The following is a 10,254-nucleotide window of genomic DNA, read 5'->3' as shown; positions in this document are numbered from 1 at the left end:
ATTTAGATTGAAAGAACCAAGTAAGCCTCGGGATATTAAAAAGTGTTATGAGAAACAAGCTTCTGGGAGTGGGTGTAAAAAGGAGATTGTATAAAGGGATGATTCTGTAGACGGCATTATATGGGCCAGGAATTTAAGAGAGGCAGAGAGAAGTTCAAATGTGTTTGAGATGAAATGTCTGAGAAGTATGGTAGAGGTTCCTAGGTTGGATAGAGTGAGAAAAGAGGAGGTGAGGAGGAGAGTGTGAATGAAATAGGAGATGGCAGATAGAGCTGATGAAAGGTCATTAGGATGGTTTGGACACATGGAAAGAATGAGTGATGAAAAATTGGTAAAAGAGGTGTGGAGGGCAGAGGTGGAAAGATTGAACTTGAGGGGACGACCGAAGATGGGAAGGATGGATGGGGTGAAAAGGGGGTATTGAGCAGGAGGAGAATGTATGCTGAACAAGGAAGGGAGAAGGTAGGATATAGGGGTGACTAGAGAGTGACTGTGTATAGATAAGGGAGGGGCGAGGGGTGAAGGAGTATGGGGAACTTATGTGTGAATGATATTTTGATACAGCTTTAAGGGATTTCTCTTCGTCTGCTCTTTTTCTGCATGAGAGGACGGAAAGGGGGCATCACCGATTAAGTGAAGCGGCCTTCCTGTGGATGTACTGTGTCTTGCTACATTGCCTCTGACCCAGTGCATTGGGCGAGATACAGGGATGATCTGTCATTCATGAAGAGCTAAGATGAGGAGGGATGGAAATGGGTGGTAGATGGGAATGAAATGGATGGGAGTAGATACGTGCCTTTGACTTGGCTACTTCCCTTATAAGAGGAAAAAGCTCTTGTTATATTGATGCATTTATATATTTAAACATACCTACACGCATACATGCAAACACACATACACACACGTACACACGAACATACACGGGTGCGCATGTGTGTGCCATCACCTCTGTGCGTGTGCGTACGACTAAGCAGAGGTCGAGGGTATGTGGTTACAAATGTTGTAAACCTTTTTCACTTACACAGGTTTTAACAATCCTTCTAATGGCACATAATATTTTGAGCTGATCTATGTCTTCACGCGTATGTCTTGCATATCGGGTTTGAAGTTCGGCGCTTCGGTGGGTAATTATGATTTTAGTATGTATGATGTGCACAGATGTTCCAGCGGCCGGGTCCCTCAATTATACCCTCAGAGAATTTCCTCTCCGTGGACGCTTGAAACAACTGAGGGAGGTCTCTATGAGTAAAATAAAATGTGGCGGTGTCGGCTGGTCACGAATGCTTCAAACCTGAAATCATACGCGGACCCTTTTCTGCCAGCTGGCAATCAAGGCGTGGCGAACTATCACGTAGTGAATTGTCATACTGTAAGTGAAGAAACGCATATTTTTGTTTACTTTTGTCATCAAGGTTCTCATTCGTGGACACACACACACACACAAATACACACACACACACACACACACACACACACACACACACACACACACACACACACACACACACACACACACACATATATATATATATATATATATATATATGTATATATATATATATGTATATATATATATATATATATATATATATATATACTGTACATATCAGCATACACACACACACACACGCACACACACACACACATACACACACGCACACACACACACACGCATATATATATATATATATATATATATATATATATATACATATATATACACTATATATATATATATATATATATATTTACATGTATATATGACATACCCTGTGAGAGACGCCAGGAGAAGTTCCCATCTACGTGAAGCGTGGGACAACATCTTCCATCCTGGGTATGAAGAGACAACAAGAGGCTTTCTCAGCCAAGCACGGGACAGCGAGAGCAGCCAGGAAAAACCCATATATCAGTCAAGACACACCAAACAATTCGAGGCGACGCGACGCGAACAGGGTCAAATATCATCTACAAAGGTCTCTACATCGAAAAAAAAAATTGGCAACCCTCAAAAGTGCCACCTTTCTCCATGTTTTTCATTGGGCAACACTTCGTGGGGCGCACCCCTTTTACCTTCTGTAATTTTTAGCTAGGAAAATCTGACAACCCTCAGAGTTTTCCTCTGAGCTGTTAGCACTTATTGTAGTAGACTAGGATCAGAAATTAAAGAAGAAAAACTAAAACGCCTTTGGTTCCTACCCCGCCACGCACGACAAAATAAGTGGTGGCACCAAGTGAGATGGTGAAGCGAGACTAACTCTACAGCCGTGGACATCGAGGCAGCAGTGCAACACTAATTAATTCGACATCAACCAGCTGCACCAAGCCAAAAGCATCGACTCTCTTAGCCCCATTGCCCACAACCCACGCCACACCGAAGAAAACAATTCAACAACTTTGATCTTCGCTGAAATCCATCGCAACGACAGCTGCTTCACCAGAGACACTCATCAACCAGCTGCACTACGAGCGACGAGACTCCCTTCGCCGCATCAATCAGCTGCACTACGAGCGACGAGACGCCCTTCGCCGAATCAGCCAGCTGCACTATGAGCGACGAGATGCCCTTCGCCGCATCAACCAGCTGCACTACGAGCGACAAGACTCCCTTCGCCGTATCAACCAGCTGCACTACGAGCGACGAACTCCCTTTGCCGCATCAACCAGCTGCACTACGAGCGACGAGACGCCCTTCGCCGAATGAACCAGCTGCACTACGAGTGACGAGACGCCCTTCGCCGCATCAACCAGCTGCACTACGAGCGACGAGACGCCCTTCGCCGCATCAACCAGCTGCACTACGAGCGACGAGACGCCCTTCGCCGCATCAACTAGCTGCACTACGAGCGACGAGACGCCCTTCGCCGAATCAACCAGCTGCACTACGAGTGACGAGACGCCCTTCGCCGCATCAACCAGCTGCACTACGAGCGACAAGACGCCCTTCGCCGTATCGACGACCTGTACTATGAGCGACGAACTCCCTTTGCCGCATCAACCAGCTGCATTACGAGCGACGAGATGCCTTTGCTGCATCAACCAGCTGCACTACGAGCGACGAGACGCCCTTCGCCGCATCAACCAGCTGCACTACGAGCAACAAGACGCCCTTTGCCGTATCGACCAGCTGCACTATGAGCGATGAACTCCCTTTGCCGCATCAACCAGCTGCACTACGAGCGACGAGATGCCTTCGCTGCATCAACCAGCTGAACTACGAGCGACGAGACGCCCTTCGCCGCATCAACCAGCTGCACTACGAGCGACGAGACGTCCTTCACCGCATCAACTAGCTGCACTACGAGCGACGAGACGCCCTTCGCCTCATCAGCCAGCTGCACTACGAGCGACGAGAAGTCCTTCGCCGCATCAACCAGCTGCACTACAAGTGACGAGACGCCCTTCGCTGCATCAACCAGCAGCATCCGGCACTCCCCTTTCACTACGACTCTCCATCCCCCTTCCCTCCATACGTCAACCTGGGTAAGTAGAATTTTTTTTTCCTTTATTTAGCCACTTAGTAGCAGCAAGGTTCTTTGTTGTTTATTTTTCTCTTTTTCTTTTTTTTTTTTTTTTTTTTTTTTTTTTTTTTTTTTTTTTTTTTTTTTTTTTTTTTTTTTTTTTTTTTTTTTTTTTTTAATGAATAAGGCAGAACACCACTCTGACGCGACAAACAGACCCATCACAGGAAGCCACTCTAGACGAACGTCTAAGACACAGAACATGACCTCTCAGCACTCTAGCAACTCGTCACCAGGTGCAAACACGTTGCAAAGCAACATGACCACCCAAAATCTAATTACAGTTATAAAGGACGAGACGACCTTGCCCCTTTTCGATGGTAGGAACATCCCTATATACAACCTCGCGGAGGTTGACGCAGAGATAACACGTAGAAGTGCAACTGATGACAAAATTAAAATATCCATTTTAACATCTAGGATAGACAAACACGACACCTTGGCTGGGGATATAATTCAGTCTGACGTCTTGGAAACTGATAAATATGTGGATTTCGTCACAGAATTGAAAAAAGCCTTTGCTACTTTTGAATCACTTGGAGCACTATCTCCCGTATACTCTCTTTCCAAGACTAATCACGGGCCATACACCACTAAGGACAGAGCAGTTAAAATAGCGTCAACATTCAAAACTGAAAGAAGAGAAAACCTTAAGTAGTCAAATTGCGTTGTAGACGAAAAGATTGCATTGGAACATGTAGTATCTAGAATGTCGTATCTCCGATTCCTCTATCAGTTGCACCCAGAAACATTACAAAAGGCTAGCACTCTTGTGTTCACACCAGATGACAAGGTAGCCAGATCCGTTAGGAAGCTGCAGGACTCTGACAAAGCGATCGCTCAAATACAGAGCCAGTCCATACCCATCACACCGAAACACACCGTAGCTTAGGTCACACAGGCATCTCCACTTAACACGAGATGGAGAAATACATCTTGCACCCGCTATCATTCACGCCACAGATCCCCTTCGAGAACGCGTAAGTTTTGCAACTATTGCTAAAAACCAGGGCACATTGAAAGTACAAATACCCAACACAGCTAAACCAAAACTACGATTTTCATAGGATTTGCTTTCATTCTTCCCAAAAATGTCGTATATTGCAATCACAGACACAAATGAGGATCAACGTTCCCCGCAAGGTACTCACGTAACCCATCTCCTACATATTCACGTCACAAATCTCTTGTGAGATATGCACGTAACACATCCCCCGCAGGTCAGTCACGTAACACCTCTCCCGCATGACTCCATACTACGAAGCCTCAGTGCCATTCAAGGACAGTGAACACTTACACATATATACAGACGTCAACGTTACAAGTATACACACTGGACATCGCAGACACATCTTCCCATACATTAACCTTCAACGCCAAACTGACAGATTTTCTTGACACGGGTTCAGCAGTAAACATAATGTTAGTGAACAGTTTTCATATATTCCGCACCCTAACAAAGCGAGTAGCCATTTTGTAACCCCCAGACGTAAATTTGTGCAATGTGGATGGAGTCCCTTTCCCTATCATTAGAAAATTCTCTCTTGGCATTAATTTCAAAGACGAGTGCCCATCCATTTCAGTTTCCACTTACGCAGCTGATGCTCACTTCCCTGTTGATATCCTCATAGGCTTAACATTGGTAAAGCAATATATAATAATTATTTATCCTGCTCAACATAGCATCATTTATGCAAATCACTTCCTCCCTGCATTGCCATCAGCAAATTCTCCTAAAGTCAACCACCTCAATGTGGCCAAGCAGGCAAAGCCTGATTTAACGTCAAGTAATTCTAGCACAACTGCTCAAACTAACTCTGCTTCATCACACGAGGATGCACCAGCTCTTGATGGCACCGACGCACACACACATGCACACGACTCTAACCCTTCCACTTCACTACCAGCTGTAGGAAGACATTCCAAGCGTAACAGGCGCGCAAACTCTTCTCGAAGGTCAAAATCTGCGAAACGAAAGACAAAACACCCAGTAAATAACGTTGATCTTTCACCGTCGGAGGACCATTTCTTGCCCCTCTTAGAGGAATCCAACACACAATCCGCTCCAGTCTCGGAGGTGTTATCAGCCCAAAGACGCTGTTCCCTCGTGAATACACACGGATACATATCCAAGTTTTCCAAGCACAAGACACCGACGTATTTTGCTTGCCAGAAACTTGCCGCGTAAATGGCATTTCCTTGGTTTCAGCCATCAGCTCTACGCCAAAGAAAGGTCATACTTACATTTTTATTACCAATGACACTAACGCACCCCTCCATTTCACAGTTGGTACAAACATTTGCGATTTCGGGAGTATACCCTTCACTTATTAAAGTCATGTATGACAAATTCCCAAATTCTCAATTTTGTGCCACAGTTTCCGATGTGCAAGCAGCAAAGGAACCCTTTGATGCATCTCAGCTTAACCATATTGATTTCCCTGATGCACAAGCAGACTTGCTTGTACTTTACAACAAGTTCAGACAGACCATTCCCACGAAAGTTGAACCCCTTGGAGCCACTAATCTTATTCAGCATCATATTCCCCTTCGTGAGAATCAAAACCATGTTACATTCCTGCATACAGATTACCACACAGCAAACACATGATTGTAGATAACCTTATTCAAGACATGATTGCGCAAGATATCATCGAACTATCCATTACCGAATGAAATTTTCCACTTTTCATAGTGCCAAAACAAGACGGGTCCTTCCGACCTGTAGTAGACTTCAGAGAGTTAAATAAACTCACTGTACCCCACCGATACTCGATTCCACTTCCTCACGAGCTCCTCTACTCTGTTGGTGAAAACGACGTAGTTTTCACGACCTTGGATCTTATGTCGGGATATTTCCACACACCCCTAGCCCCAGAGTCTAGGCCGCTGACAGCTTTTAGCACACCCACAGAACACTATCAATTCAAACGACTCGCCATTGGTCTCGTATCAGCTCCTTCAATGTTCACACGACTCATGCATAAGGTACTCGCAGATTTCATTGGTCGCTCTCTATTCATGTACCTCGATGACGTCATCATAGCTTCCAAATCAATTAACGAACATCTACACACTACACACTGTCTTCTCGCGACTAGAACAGACAGGTCTCAAGCTGAAACTTAACATTTTTTCTTTCCTTCGGAGAGAAATACGCTTCCTAGGGCATGTCCTTACTTCACAAGGAATTTTAACTTCGCAGGACAAGGTCAAGGCAGTCATAGATTTTCCACGCCCTACTTCTGTAGAACACATACTTTCATTCTTTGGTCTGTCAGGTTTTTATAGACGTTACATTCAAGGTTACGCTAGTATAGCAGCACCTTTAACGTCACTACTTAAGAAGGACATACCCTTCAATTGGACACCTGACCAAGAGAAAACCTTTAATGACTTGAAGAAAGCCTTAACCACGGCACCTGTCCTTGTCTTCCCAAGCCACAAGCTTCCCTTTACAATTTACACTAATGCGTCATATACAGGACTAGGCGCTGTTCTCAGTTGACTATGCGAGCCGCACACTCAGGAAGCACGAGCGGAATTACTCAGTCACAGAGATAGAAGCCTTAGCAGTGATATACGGACTCAAACATTTCAAAGACATCATACTCGGTTACGAAATACACATACCTCGTATACACAGACCATCAACCAATCTTAAAACTATTAAAAGGAAAGAACCTTTCCGGGAAACTTTCTCGCTGGATCCTCACCATACAAGAGTTCATACCTACCTTCCATTTTGTCTAGGGGAAAGCAAATGTAATTACAGATGCTCTTAGTCGCCATATTGCGACCATCATTCAAGACCCAATTTCAGTCAATATTACTCAAGCACGCATAGCCGTAGCGCAGAGATCGGATCTTCTTTGGAAACGTGTCATATATTTTCTCAAATCTGCAGACACATCTGACACAGACAACTTTCCTCCAGATATTGACAATTATACGCTAGTGGATGACATTCTTTATCATAAAACAACACTAAAGAGCAAACAGGAACCCAACAGATTGGTGCTCCAACTGGTAGTTCCTCCAGATCTCATTCCAGAAGTCTTAAAACTTATACATGATTCAACTATTGCTACACACCCTGGCAAGGAGAAATGCGTTACTCAGGCAATATTGAACTATTTCTAGTTAACCATGAGGAAGGATATACACGCGTACATCGACGCTTGCCACTCTTGTGCGAGTCACAAAGGTCATATCAGCGGTCATGTTCCAATTCTAACTCACCCTACACCTAAACCATTCGGCACAGTCGCTATTGATCTTCTTAAGTTACCACTTACACATACTGGAAAGAGGTACCTCTTTGTCTGTGTCAACCATTTCTCTAGATTCTGTATTCTGGCCCCCCTACCAGACAAGACAGCACAGCACATAGCAAAGACAATTATTAAAAAACTCATATGCCCCTTTACGACACCCAAGACTGTAATTTCTGACAACGGGAGTGAGTTCAACAATGAAATTCTTTTGCACATTTGCGATTATTTACAAATCAAGAAATGTAACACTAATGCTTATCATCCTAGTTCAGATGGCCTAGTTGAACGCCACAATAGAAAGATTCTAAATGTTATCAGACCTCTTGCTTCTGATCTTCAACCTTCCTGGGATGAACATTTCCCCAGGATTCAAGCGTGTTTGAATTCTGCGGTAAATAAGTCAATATCGGAGTCAACCCATTTTGTTCTTTTTGGCTCAGACAAACAGTTCTCATATGATCTTCTACTTTCAGACTTACCGCCCACTTATAACTTCAATGATTTTGTTAAGGTCAAAGTAGCTAATTTCAATCACCTATTCAAAATGATACATAATTCCCTCCATCTAACGAAGGACGAAATGGTCCGTTTGCTCAACAAATCAGTCAGAACTGATACCTTTGATATTGGAGACATTGTTTATACCCTTAACCACACACCCACCTCCAAGCTCTCCTCTAAATTCTCTGGACCCTATCGCATCATTGGTCATGAATCTAACAATAAGGTAAAGGCACTTAGTTTGCCAAATCTGACAGAAACCCTATTTCACAAGGATCACATAAAAAAAAAGTTCCCCGTGGCCTAGACATAGAAACTATGCCTTCTCAAGCTAACCCTCCACAGGATATAGAGGACAACCCCCTATCCTCTTCGCAAATTCCACCTTTGCCACTTCCCTGCTATAGTCTTTGTACTAGAGTCACATCCTCATAAATGTATATTATTGCCTAGGTCAGGGGTGGGGAACCTTTTTGTGCATGAAGGCCACCTTACAATTCATCGTCCCACATAGAGGCCTCACAGAACAATTTATTTTTTTCAATTATTGTATCTCTTTTTAGGGGACGGTGTAAGTTTTCCACCCCCTCCCTATTTTTTTAATATACATATGTATAAAAAAATTAAATGAGTTTTTACCCATTTTTTTCATTTCGAAGTGGGTGCAGAATTTACACTTGACCCTTTTTTTTTAATTATACCCTTTTTTATGAATTTAAATTCAAAGGAATTTAGAAATGCAAAAAATGCCTATAGATATTTAATGAGACAAAAAATACCAAGCAAAAAAATTGCATAAAATGTAATTATGAAATGAAGATTCAAAATCTTAAAAAAAAAAAAAGCTGGTCATGTTTTAAGATGCAGAACTAAACATTTCAAAAATGATTTAACATCCCCGTTTTACACTTTAATAAAGGGTTTTAAAATTCCAATTAATATTCAACTAAGATTAATTTATTACTTTATTTTAAACGAAACGGTGGAAAGAACGGAAAAGGAAACAATGCTTTCAAAGAAAACAATTATTATGTACAATAAAAAGTTGAGAGAATTTTTTTTTAATATTAATGTACAAGATAATGAAAAACTTGGAATCGAAAATTCCAAAGTTCAAGTTGGTGAAACATGTTTTATGAAATCAGAATTAATTACTTATCCTTCGGCGCACAATGATAAATCTAAAAAAAAAAAAATAATAATAATGATAATAATAATTTGGCTTATTGGAGCATATGGTGAACGTACAAGAAACGTAGAAATTAAAATTTAAAAAGATAAGAAAGCATCTACATTTATGCATTTAAAAATATATATATATATACACAGTAAATTTATAATTGTTAAGACGCACATCCTTTATATTCATGTGCAATTTCAAAATTAGATAATATTCATAGTATCGTTAACCACTCAAATGAATATAAAAACATAAAAGTGAATACGTAGGTCCTTTTTATACAAATTAATGACTTCTTTGAGTTTGCTTCTTTCGAGAAAGTATTTTGATATCAGGCTCTAACATAGTTGTTCTTAGTTTTAATTGGACCTCCAAATGCTCATCTGTCAACTGTGTTCTCAGCGAATTCTTGATTTGCGTCAAGTACGAGTATGTGGATTCACAACAGTATGTTGTAGAAAAGCAGGAAATAAGTCGGCGTGCATGTTCACGAAGACGAGGATATTCTACCGCCTTTTTCCAAATTTCAATAGGATCTTCCCTGTTGTCAAACAGAGATTTCAAGATATTATCCATCTGTAACTCTTCGGGAGCCTCAGATACATCAACTAAGTGAGGCTGAAAAGCAAGTTTCAGAGTGATGTTATGCTTCTCAAAATCATTGAATCTTCAATTGTATTCTTCGATTAATGAGTCTAAAACTGACTCGTATTCTTTAAAAGATTCATATATATCTTCATTTTCACTCATTACCTTGGTAAACTGGGGAAAGTGCTCT

The sequence above is a fragment of the Oratosquilla oratoria genome, chromosome 17, assembly GCF_046742065.1.
Source record: "Oratosquilla oratoria isolate Oo_2021 chromosome 17, ASM4674206v1, whole genome shotgun sequence".
In the NCBI taxonomy this organism is placed as follows: Eukaryota; Metazoa; Arthropoda; class Malacostraca; order Stomatopoda; family Squillidae; genus Oratosquilla; species Oratosquilla oratoria.
This window is presented reverse-complemented; position numbering follows the sequence as displayed.